Raw genomic sequence first — 12,030 nt, 5'->3', positions numbered from 1 at the left:
ACTTTTTGCTATAATAAATATCCCCAATTTTTTTAAAAAAGCTATTTTTTTCCTCAGTTTAGGCTGATATGTATCCTTCTACATATTTTTGGTAATAAAAATTGCAATAAGCCTATATTGATTGGCTTGCGCAAAATTTTATAGTGTCTACAAAATAGAGGAAAGATTTATGGCATTTTATTTATTTATTTTTTACTAGTAATGACAGTGATCAGCAAATTTAATCGGGACTGCAACATTTTGGCGGACAGATCAGATACTTTTGGGACCATTGGCACTTATACAGCGATCAGTGCTATAAAAATGCACCGATTACTGTGTAAATGTCACTGGCAGGGAATGGGTAAACACTAGGGGTGATCAAGAGGTTAATTGTGTGTCCTAGGGAGTGATTTTAACTGTGGGGGGATAGGACTGCCTGAGTGACGAGACCAGTCGTTGTTCATACTCAGTATGAACAACAGATTGTTCTCTTCACCCCTGACAGCACGGAGATCTGTCAGTTTACATTGACAGATCTCCGTTCTGTCTGTGTGGAGCGATCGCGGGCACTCGCATCGGCTGCGGTGGTCAAAAGGCAAACAGACGCAAGGTAACAATGTTTCTCCCAGAGGAGCCAACCTGCTGCAGTACAACTGCGGCAGCTGGTCAGGAATGGGTTAAGGTGAAAACCTTTCTGTGCTGCAGCAGCCCCCCAGAGCCCCCCCCCCCCCCTTTTTTCTTACGTGAACCCAATCATTCCAGCTTTGAGGGCAAGCCCAGCAGCTCCAGCTACTGTCTCGGGTTCTCATTGGATAGATTGATAGCAGCAGGAGCCATTGGCTCCGGCTGCTGTCAATCAAATCTAGTGACACTGGAGCCAGGGGGTGGGGCCTAGTCCTGCTGTCTGTATCAATGGACGCAGCAGCAGGACTCAGGAGCGCGCCCGCACGAGTGCCCCCATGGAAAGCGACTCCCCATGTGGGGGGCACTCGATGAAAAGGAGGAGCCAGGAGCACCACCGGGGGACCCCAGAAAAGGAGGATCAGGGCCGCTCTGTGCAAAACCCTTGCACAGAGCAGGTAAGTATAAAATGTTTGTTATTTGAAAAAAAAAAAGAAAATATGAACCTTTACAATCACTTTAAGGTGCTAATAATGTTTTGGTTACAATTTCTATCTTAGCCTGATGACTAATGACTATGACCTAAATGGTTGTTTAAATGCCAAAAATTGTCAGCACATGTTTGAGATGTTTGATACAAAAACCGCATGGCCCTGAAGGATCCTGGAGTGCTGGCGATATACCTTGAATGCTCATGTCACTCAGGGGCGGACTGGGTCGGGGGTTGGGTGGCAATTTTCCCCTCGGGCCAGGGGGTAGGGTGGCAATTTCCCCCCCGGGCCAATCTGATGCCCCCAGAAAAGTCCACTGCAGCAGCAGCTCTGCTTTACTTAGAGTGACCTGGCCAGCTGAGACTCGTTTGTTCCATCACTGGCCTCTATCGTCTGTACTGGTTGCTAGGATCGCCTGCCGTGTAGCAACCAGTGACTTCACAGGCCCAAGGAGTAAAGTGAGGCCGAGGCCCCAGCATTCAGAGCGGAGGAGGAAATTCCTCCTCGCCTATTACTGTATGGCTCCACCAACCTCCTCCCTCCATCTTCTCCTGTGCGGCAGCATGCACCTCAGAGCCTTCCTGAGGGAAGGGAACGGTCACTGACTGCCAGGAGCACCTCTCCAGAGTCAACCTGTCTGAGGTGAGGTCGGCAGCAGAGGGGGAGGTCACATCTTTAGATCTCAACCAGGGTTCATGTGACGCCCCAAAAGTGAGTTGCTTGATGGAAGCCCCCTTCGAGACACTCCCATGTGCCCAGTTTTACTCCAGGCCTTCACAACACCATTTTCTGTTAGTGTAAGACAAATCAATAGAGTCCCTGGACAGACTAATTTTTTTGGAACTGAGAACCAGGTTGTCCCTGGTTTGATAATGCAAGAATCTTGCTATAGAATCAGATGTGCTTCCTTTGTCTTTTAGAAGATTTTCTTAGTGAATGCCAGCCTGTCTGGCTGAGGAGTCCTGGGCACCCTGTTGATGCAGGGGAACTTTGATAGATTTGGTTGTCTGCAACGTTAGACTATCCTACAGAAAGATCATCTGATTCAGTTGGTTATTGCCACGGCAGTGGCTCATATCAATCATCAGTGAAGAACCAGAAGGCTTGGTATGTCAAAAGAGGTAGATCAGATCTGTTGCAGAACTTCACGTTACCACCTACTCTGTCTACATCTCAGGTGTAGACCATTGGCAGACAGACTCTCAGCACCTACAGCCAGGGGAGTTATCCCTACACATGCAGGTGTTCCAGAAGTGTCACAAGTGGGGGATGTCACATGTGGACCTTCTGGCCTACAGATTCAACAGCAAACTAGACAGGTTTGTCTCCAGGTACAGGGATCCTCTAGCGGAAGCAATGAATGCTCTGATGGCTCTACAAATCCTGATCATGCCTTTTACCCCTGAAACTTCTTACTTATGTGCTTCACAGGATTGAGATGGGGGAACCCTGATAATCCTCATGGCTCTGGAGTGGCCCAGGCAGATGTGGTATGCTGACCTGTTAAGACTGGTTGCAGATGCTCTGTAGGCTTACTGGATCAACAGGCTTTTTTGTCTTAAAGAACAGATTTACCATCCTGCCAGTCACTGGCTTTAACGGAATAGCTGTTGAAGCCCAGGTTTTGAAAGACAGGCGCATCTCTGAATTTGTAATTCCTATAATGCTTAAGGCTATTGAAAAAAGAGACTCGTGACTAGGTGTGTGATTGCCATCATTCCTCTAAGTATATGTAATGTAAACCTGATAATTGGGATTTCTTTTATCATACGTCAAGCGACAGAGTTAGCCTAATATTCATTATCGACTGGGTTTTACGCCAATCGGTCGTAAGGAGGGTTAGGAAGCCTGTGAGAGCAAAGAGTTATGCCGCGTACACACGACTGGACTTTTCGTCGGACTGAACCACGAAGGACTTTTTGACGGAGTTGCCACGGAGTTCCAACGAAATGGACTTGCCTACACACGATCACACCAAAGTCTGATCGTTTAGAACGTGATGACGTACGACCGAACTAGAATAAGGAAGGTCATAGCCAGTAGCCAATAGCTGCCCTTGTGTCCTTTTTTTGTCCGTCAGACTAGCATATAGAAGATGGATTTTTTGATCGGACTTGAGTCCGTCGGAAAGATTTGAAACATGTTCTATTTCAAAAGTCCGACAGATTTGACAGAAAAGGTCCAATGAAGCCCACACACGATCGAATTGTCCGACGGATTCGTTCCATCGGACCAGTTTAGTCGAAAAGTCTGGTCGTATGTACACGGAATAAGATACGGTAAGTATTTCTGCCTGTTCCCTTCCTCATAGTCAAGACTAGCATTTAACGCTCACATTCCTGGGGATGCAGTGTATATAGAAAATATTTTTTTTAATTTTATTTATAAAAAAGGAAATTTGAAGATACAGGCACTATGTGCATAACAAACAGATTACAATCATAGCACATTAAGAGCATGTTAGGTAGTGTTGGCAATGGATAAAACAAAGTGAAAAATAAAAAAAAATCCTCTGTAGAGAGGCGCCTCAGCAGAGGCCATTAGTATAGACCAGGGATATGCAATTAGCGGACCTCCAGCTGTTGCAGAACCACAAGTCCTATGAGGCATAGCAAGACTCTGACAACCACAAGCATGACACCCAGAGGCATGATGGGACTTGTAGTTTTGCAACAGCTGGAGGTCTGCTAATTACATCTCCCTGGTATAGACAATAAAAAGCATATGGTAACAACTTATAATGCACAGCATGAAAATACAGTGCCTTGCAAAAGTATTCACCCCCCTTGGCTTTCTACCCATTTTGTTACATTACAGCCTTTAGTTCAATTTTTTTTTTAATCTGCATTATATGTGATGGATCAGAACACAATAGTCTAAGCTGGTGAAGTAAAATTAGAAAAATATATACATAAAACTATTTTTCAGAAATAAAAAAATAATTGGCATGTGCGTATGTATTCGCCCCCTCTGTTATGAAGCCCATAAAAAGCTCTGGTGCAGCCAATTACCTTCAGAAGTCACATAATTAGTGAAATTATGTCCACCTGTGTGCAAGTGTCACATGATCTGTCATTACATATGTCACGGAACGTCCCACACTCCGCTTGAGTGCTTCCGTCATATACCACTTCCTCCCAGTCTGTATACAGATATCAGATATTCCAAATGCTTCCAAGCACAAAACAAAGCGACACTTGCTTAGATGCTAACATGAACTAACTTTATTTAGAATCAAAATTACAAGACTTTATATGCCGTTGGAACCTCCTCTAACAATACAACTGTAACCTAATTAACATGAGCTAGTTTACTAAAACATTTACCCAGACTAAGTGACTACGTCTCCTAGCTCATTGACTATTCAACACACATTACCATAAACATCAACACAGGGTTAATTAGAACAACAATGAGTTGAATACCCTTAGAACCTGTGGTAAGCCAGACTAAACTCATTTACATTAAACACATTATAGCTGACATCAGACAGGTGAGTGGCGTTAATGACATTAGCATCTTCTCACAGTATGAGTCCCAACAGTATGACTCAGTCACTATTGCTACTATGGCAAATACAGGGTCCCCAGAGTCTGTGTCCTGGGGGACAAGGACCCGAAGCCAAAGTAACAACACCTCAAGGGTACCCCAAATGCCAGGGCCCATGATCTGTAGGCAAGAGGCTCACATTCAGTCCCCTCCAAATGCCTCTATCCCGGGTGAGTCTGTCACAACATATACACACACCTTTTTGAAAGGCCCCAGAGGCTGCAACACCTAAGCAAGAGGCACCACTAACCAAACACTGCCATGAAGACCAAGGAACTCTCCAAACAAGTAAGGGACAATGTTGTTGAGAAGTACAAGTCAGGGTTAGGTTATAAAAAAAAATATCCAAATCTTTGATGATCCCTAGGAGCACCATCAAATCTATCATAACCAAATGGAAAGAACATGGCACAACAGCAAACCTGCCAAGTGACCGCCGCACACCAAAACTCACGGACCGGACAAGGAGGGCATTAATCAGAGAGGCAGCACAGAGACCTAAGGTAACCCTGGAGGAGCTGCAGAGTTCCACAGCAGAGACTGGAGTATCTGTACATAGGACGACAATAAGCTGTACGCTCCATAGAGTTGGGCTTTATGGCAGAGTGGCCAGAAGAAAGCCATTTCTTTCAGAAAAATGGCACGTTTTGAGATCCGAAAAGGCACATGGGAGACTCCCAAAATGTATGGCGGAAGGTGCTCTGGTCTGATGAGACTGAAATTTAACTTTTTGGCCAAAGAACACATCTGGCGCAAACCCAACACATCACCCAAAGAACACCATCCCCACAGTGAAACATGGTGGTGGCATCATGCTGTGGGGATGTTTTTCAGCAGTCAGGCCTGGGAAACTGGTCAGAGTTGAGGGAAAGATGTATGGTGCTAAATACAGGGATATTCTTGAGCAAAACCTGTACCACTCTGTGTGTGATTTGAGGCTAGGATGGAGGTTCACCTTCCAGCAGGACAATGACCCCAAACACATTGCTGAAGCAACACTTGAGTGGTTTAAAGGGGAAACATGTAAAATGTGTTGGAATGGCCTTGTCAGAGCTCAGACCTCATTCCAATAGAAAATCTGTGGTCAGACTTAAAGATTGCTGTTCACAAGCGCGAACCATTCAACTTGAAGGAGCTGGAGCAGTTTTGCAAGGCGGAATGGGCAAAAATCCCAGTGGTAAGATTTGGCAAGCTCATAGAGACTTATCCAAAGTGACTTGGAACTGTGATACCCGCAAAAGGTGGCTTTACAAAGTATTGACTTTAGGGGGGTATATATTTATGTACATTGACTTTTTCTGTTATTTTGTCCTATTTGTTGTTTGCTTCACAAAAAAAAACCCAAAAAAAAAAAACAATTTTCAAAGTTGTGGGCATGTTCTGTAAATTAAATGATGCAAATCCTCAAACAATCCATGTTAATTCCAGGTTGTAAGCCAACAAAACACAAAAAATGCCAAGGGGGGTGAATACTTTTGCAAGGCACTGTATAAAAGGGCCAAGAAAAAATAGCTCCATGCTAGGAATTTAAAGCAGTATTTTTTTCATGTTGACTGGAGCTGTGCTTTAAAAATACTATACATTGCTTTTTAATGATGTGCACTGTGATAAATTTAAAGCGGTAGTAAACCCTGCATGGTCTTATAAAGCTTACCTGTAGGTTAAATGAAAATCTCCTAAACGTTTACCGCTGAGAAGGCTGACATGTTTACCTGGTATTCCTTCCGGGTTCACATGCTGCAGCTTTGTGATTGGCCGAAGCTGCAATGACGTAACTCCCACGCATGCACGTGAGGGCTCTCGTTTCCAACACGAAACTCTGGAGTTCCGGCAAGGTATGCCAGACCTTCAGAGCACATGCGCTAGTGATGTCACTGGCTGCAAGCTCTCTGAAGGTCCGTTACGTCATTGCGGCTTCGGCCAATCACATAGCCGTATGGGGACTAACTCGCCATACGGGAGGGTGCAAGAAAAATTTTGTAATCATCAGTAACTCAAGTATGCACCATGAATTTTCCAAATTTTACTGTCGCGAGCCGCGTTCACCTATTAAAAAGGCGTCCAGGGAGGATCATATTGCTGACTTGCAAATAACCTCAGGAGACACTCAGCGCTGAGCTGTCCACAGAACTGGCACTGCCCTAGTTAAATGTGCTTTTAAGACCTCCAAAACAGGACGGCCTTGAAGAGTAGGCTCTTAATTGTCTTAACAATCTAGGAGGTGATTGTGAAGGATGCTGACTGACCCTACCTTAAGCCACGCTGGAACCAAGAACAGATTTCAGCTTTCCTGAATGAAAAGGTAGCTGCCAAGCAGGTCACCAGTGTTCGCTCAACATCCAGGGGGATGTGGTTCTCTCACTCAACCAAGAAAGACGGCAAATTGACTTCCTGGCTAAACTGGAAGGAGAAAGACACCCCATGGATAAAAGCAGTCTGGAGTTTTAGGACTATTCTGTCCGGGTAGAATGTTAAGTGAGGCTCCTTGAGTACAAAGCCTGCAGTTCTGACATCCTTTTCACAGAGGTTGTAGCAACCAGAAATAGGGTTTGGGGTTTGCAGAATAATCAATTCTGTAGGATAGAAATGAGGCCTTGATAGAAATTAGAAACATAAACAAGTTGCACATAGGGAACAATGGATTCCTGGGAGGTCTATAACTTCATGCAAGCCTTTTAAGAATTGCATCACTAAAGGGTTAAGGACTCCTTAAACCCTTGCAAGTGCAGACAAGGCTGAACTTTGAGTTTTAAACATATTTGAACCTAGGCCCCTGTTCAGCCCCAGTTGTAAGAACTGTAGAACCTTTGCTCGTTTAGGTAACAAAGGACTCCAGGCTTTTGCTGTGTGAGATCTGCATAATTTTCCCATATTCTTTGGTAAATCTTATTCATGAAGACCTCTCTGGTTTGACACAAGGTAGGCACTACCTGCACTGAGCATGCTTGACTTGGTAGCCACTGCCTCTCAACGGAAGAGGAAGAGGAAGAGAAAGAGAGAGAGAAAAAGAGAAAGAGAACCTCCTAAGCCAAAATGGTGTATTTGCAATTATTGATACAGGAAGCTCCACTGACAGCCTAGAATTCTACCCTTCCACTGCTGTCTAGGCACAGTACAAATCTTGCTCCTCTTGCTAAAAGGAGTGAATAACAGAAGTGCTTTGAACACTACTCGGTTCAAGAAAATTCAATACTATTCTTTATAAGCTTAACATCCCATGACTTTGAGCAGCCTGCTCTTTGAAATGCATCCCCAAACTTTCTAGCTGGGGTCTGATGTGATAATGTTCCACCTGAAAACAATTGGTCAGTTACGAAGAACCAAGGATACTCTGGCACTGTTCTGCTGGAAGAGACTTCACTCCCAAAGCACCTTTGGCTTTCTCTAACAGAGGACGGAAATTCCCTTGTGGAAGTTCTACTGAATTTTTCCCGCCGCTATTGCAGACAGTAAGACCTTTGTGAATGCCCTGGGGGAGATGTACAGACCAAGGGGGATGGACTCAAACTGGTAGAGGAATTGAGGATGAAATGCGAAGTAGGTGTCTGATAAACCTGCAGGAGAATCCAGTCTCCCATATTTATGAATATTATAATTGATTGGAGGTTTTCCATCTTGCACGACTCTAACCTCCTGTGCTGCTTGTCAAAATTTTTTTTTTTTTTTTTTTAAACTTTAGCACTGGGCACAGATTACCTGTTTATTTTTTAATCCAGCTACAAACTGGACCAGAATTTTTTACTTTTCCATCAACTCTGGTAGCCTGGCTGACTGGAAGAGATTGAAAGGTAGACTTCCCACCTATCAATGTTATATGATCATTATGCTCATTGAATTATGCCCCTGCATGGGTGAGTTTGTCATGTTATACTTTTTCAATAAAAATTATTGTACCAGAAAGACGGACCTCCCTTAAACTTCCACCAATGTCACGCCAATATAGCCAATATGGCCCACTGATCCTGAAGATTTTCCATCCAGGTGTGTGCGTAAAGCTTCGCACAGGCACCGCCTGGATTAGTGCACCCTTAAAAAGGACTTCCACTGTTCTCCTAAGACAGGAGCCTTAGATCGTTAAGGCTTCAATAATGAAGATTGGGTACTTCTCCAGTTAGTTTACTAATCTTTTTCCCGGTCCGTAGGATTTTGCCTCCTGGTATCTACTTGGGAGTCGCCACCTGTATGCTGGACCTTCTGGAATTTTCAGTTTTTTTTGTCAGATGATATTCGCCCTGACCCAATGGTCACCCTTGAGATGGCTGTATCCTGTCTACTCCCAAACAGATTGGATCTGTGTTCTGGTGTCTTGCACCATATTTTTTTTCTTTTGATGGGATCGACCAACCATGGCTTCAGCCATAATGCACTCCTTGCCATGACCGCAGGGAACACCGTTCTTGAAAAACATCAATTGACGTCTGACACATCCACCACAGAGTATGCTGCCAATTTCAGCTCTTACAAAGCTGTTACCAACTTGTCTCTTCACTTCTTCCAGACAGGGTTATTTAACCACTTAAGCCCCGGACCATTTGGCTGGCCAAAGACCAGAGCACTTTTTTTTGCGATTCAGCACTGCGTCGCTTTAACTGATAATTGCGCAGTCGTGCGACATGGCTCCCAAACAAAATTGACATCCTGCTTGTACGACTGGTTCACTGATTTTCCCAGAAGTCTGCACCAAGATAAAAGTCAGATTTTTTTGGCATCCACTGCAATAAAAATTTCATTTTTCATGTGATTCCCTACTGCAGTGGTTCTCATCCTCTCTAGTGCTGCGACCCCTTGATAAAATTTCCCAAGTTGTGGGGACCCCAGCAGTAAAATTATTTTCATAGTGTGGGTTGTCAGCACCTAAGGCAAGACAAGTAATTTACGCCCCTAACCCACGGACATTTAGCGCTCCCCGAGTCCCTTCCACTTGTACAGTATTACAACCCCTTCTGGTACATTTTAGGATGTACCACTCTCTCTCTTTGTTCTCCTTTCTTTCCCTTTTATATCTCGCTCTCCTAATTTCTTGTTTTTTTTCCCCCATCCATCTCTAGCCGTCTTTCTTGTTCTTTCTCTTATTTCTCTCCCTTTTTTTGTTCCTCCCCCTCTTTTCCTCTTCCTTCCATGTATTCTCTATTTTTACTCCTTCTCTTACTCCTTGGTGGGGGTCGGGGGAATGGGATGAGTGGCAGAGCTGGCGGGGGGTGGGATCAGTGGCAGTGCGGGGGGGGGGGGGGTTCTGATCAGCCAACTTAGGTGCACTTGATCAAGGTCATCTACTGATCTGAGAACTGTAGTGGGGACTTTTAATTGCAACTCTAATCACAGGTAGTGTTACTCACTGTGTCTCTGGCTTCACTGTGTCTCTAGCTCTGTGGGGTCTCGCAGCAGTGACACCTATGCCGAAATCAGGTCATAGGGTCTCCTCCAGCCTCTCCTACTTCAAATTCCTCACCAGTCAGCTGACCTCTAGTCTCTGCCCCCCACCCATGCCGTAAACTGAATGGGTGGCTGCGAAGAGGCTGAGTGGGAGGCCGCGGGCTCCAAAAACAGCCCAGCTGGGCAGCCACAGGCTCCAGGGACAGCCCTGCTGGGCAGCCGTGATAAGGCTGGGAGAGCGGTGTGGGCTTCAAGAACATCCTAGGATTTGGTGACCCCTGGCAAATCTTCATTTGACCCCCGAGGGGGTCCCGACCCCCAAGTTGAGAACCACTGCCCTATTGGGAGTATCTTGTCTAAAGGGATGCAGACCCTGCCACTTTCCTCAGAGTCCTGCAGGTGCAGCAGCTGGTTGATAATTATGCATCCACTCCCATTAGACTCACTCAGCACATGGGCTGGTTATTGCTGGTGTGCCAGCACCTGCAGATGCTACAGTATGTAGAAGCACTTCGGATCTAGATCTAATTTTCGGACTAGAGCCTCCTTGAATGTGATATGTTTTGTCAGCTACATTCATGATGCATCCATCATCGGAGGAGACTGCAGCAGGTTGACCTTTAGCTTTTTCAGGGTATACAGTTTTGACAGCCTGTTTATAAGGGCATTTTTTCTGACCTATTCAATTCTTCCTGGATTAACTCTTCCAGTTGTTCAGTGAAGGAAATTAGTACTTTCTAACCTTGTGGAGAGTTTCCTCCATTTCAACCCAGGCAATTGAGTCCTTAGCTGCCCCTGCCTCTATTGGGCAATCTTGAAAGCTTGTGGCCCATTTAACGCTTTCTCCTCATGGCAAGCTTTCCTATTTGGACACCACCTACTGGCTCTGGTTGGAAGTGCTAGGCAATTCATGCACTGTAGCTTGTCAAGCAATGACTTTCCACCACTAATGCAGCAACCATTAGTGCTGGTAATCTGTGGTGTTTGTAAACGGGGAGCAAACAAAATGAGAGGTGAGATGATGACATTGATCAATGTTGCCTGTATGTGTCTGTGCTTGAATGGGGACTGTTCTTGCTTTTAGCAGGCTCTCTTCACCTTGAGGTCCTTGCAGGGCTGTATATTGCTTGTTTCAGGCAGATTTGACATACTAGCTTGGCAGGCAATGACTTTCCATAACAAATGCAGCGACTATTATGGCTGGTAACTTGTGATGTTTGTAAACTGGGAGCAACGATCTTAATCAACATCACCTGGATGTCTGTTCTTAGATGGCGACTTGTCTTGAAATGAAAAAACAGCATAATGCGAAGTCTACAGTATTGCGACCTGAAAGTCGCATGATTTTGCAACAAATTTGATGTGACTTGAAGCAATGCCTGGGTATTCTTGAGGTCTATGGATGCACATATGAACGTTACTCATTGGAAATCATGGGGTACGGCTTGTCATGCAATTTTGCAGTGACAAGTCGCACTAGTGGAAACTGAGCCCAACACAGTGATCCCAGAGCAAGCATTGAAAAGGGGATAGGAAGAGCCCAGGTGAAGGTCATAAAGAGCACAATGATCCTAGAGCAACACTGAGAAGGAGATAGGAAAAACACAGATGAATGCCATAAAAAAGGGAAAACATACCTGCAAACAATGACCACATAAGCATCCAGCATGCATGAGTAGAGAGCTCCACCATTTGCCATAAAACCATTTAGAACTTACATTTGCCATTAGTGATGATATCAGTGTCTGAGCATGTTCAGATCACTGTCCTGGAAAAGCTCAAGTCGGGAAACACAGAGGCCGCATCACTTCCTGCCTCTCATGCTCAGAGGGTACTTGTACTGCTGCAGCCATCTTAGGAATGGCAAATGCCCATAACACAAAGAAAAGTAGTAAAAAGCATATGGAAAGAAAAAGGAAACGCTGTCACTTACGTCAAAGCTTGTTTAAAGCTTTCTTTGAGAAGCCTGCACCACCAGAATGGGGCTCCAACCATATAGCTCATTTAGAGACTG

General features: G+C 44.8%; 1 protein-coding gene across 1 annotated transcript in view; it reads left to right on the top strand.

The window, feature by feature from the left end:
• LOC141127853 (lysozyme g-like) overlaps positions 1-12,030 on the top strand; it is a 65,486-nt gene that overhangs the window by 49,882 nt on the left and 3,574 nt on the right. The window lies entirely within an intron of this gene.

Source organism: Aquarana catesbeiana, linkage group LG02 (assembly GCF_042186555.1).
Source record: "Aquarana catesbeiana isolate 2022-GZ linkage group LG02, ASM4218655v1, whole genome shotgun sequence".
NCBI lineage: Eukaryota > Metazoa > Chordata > Amphibia > Anura > Ranidae > Aquarana > Aquarana catesbeiana.
Note: the sequence above shows the minus strand (reverse complement) of the source record. Positions and strands in the feature narration are given on the sequence as shown.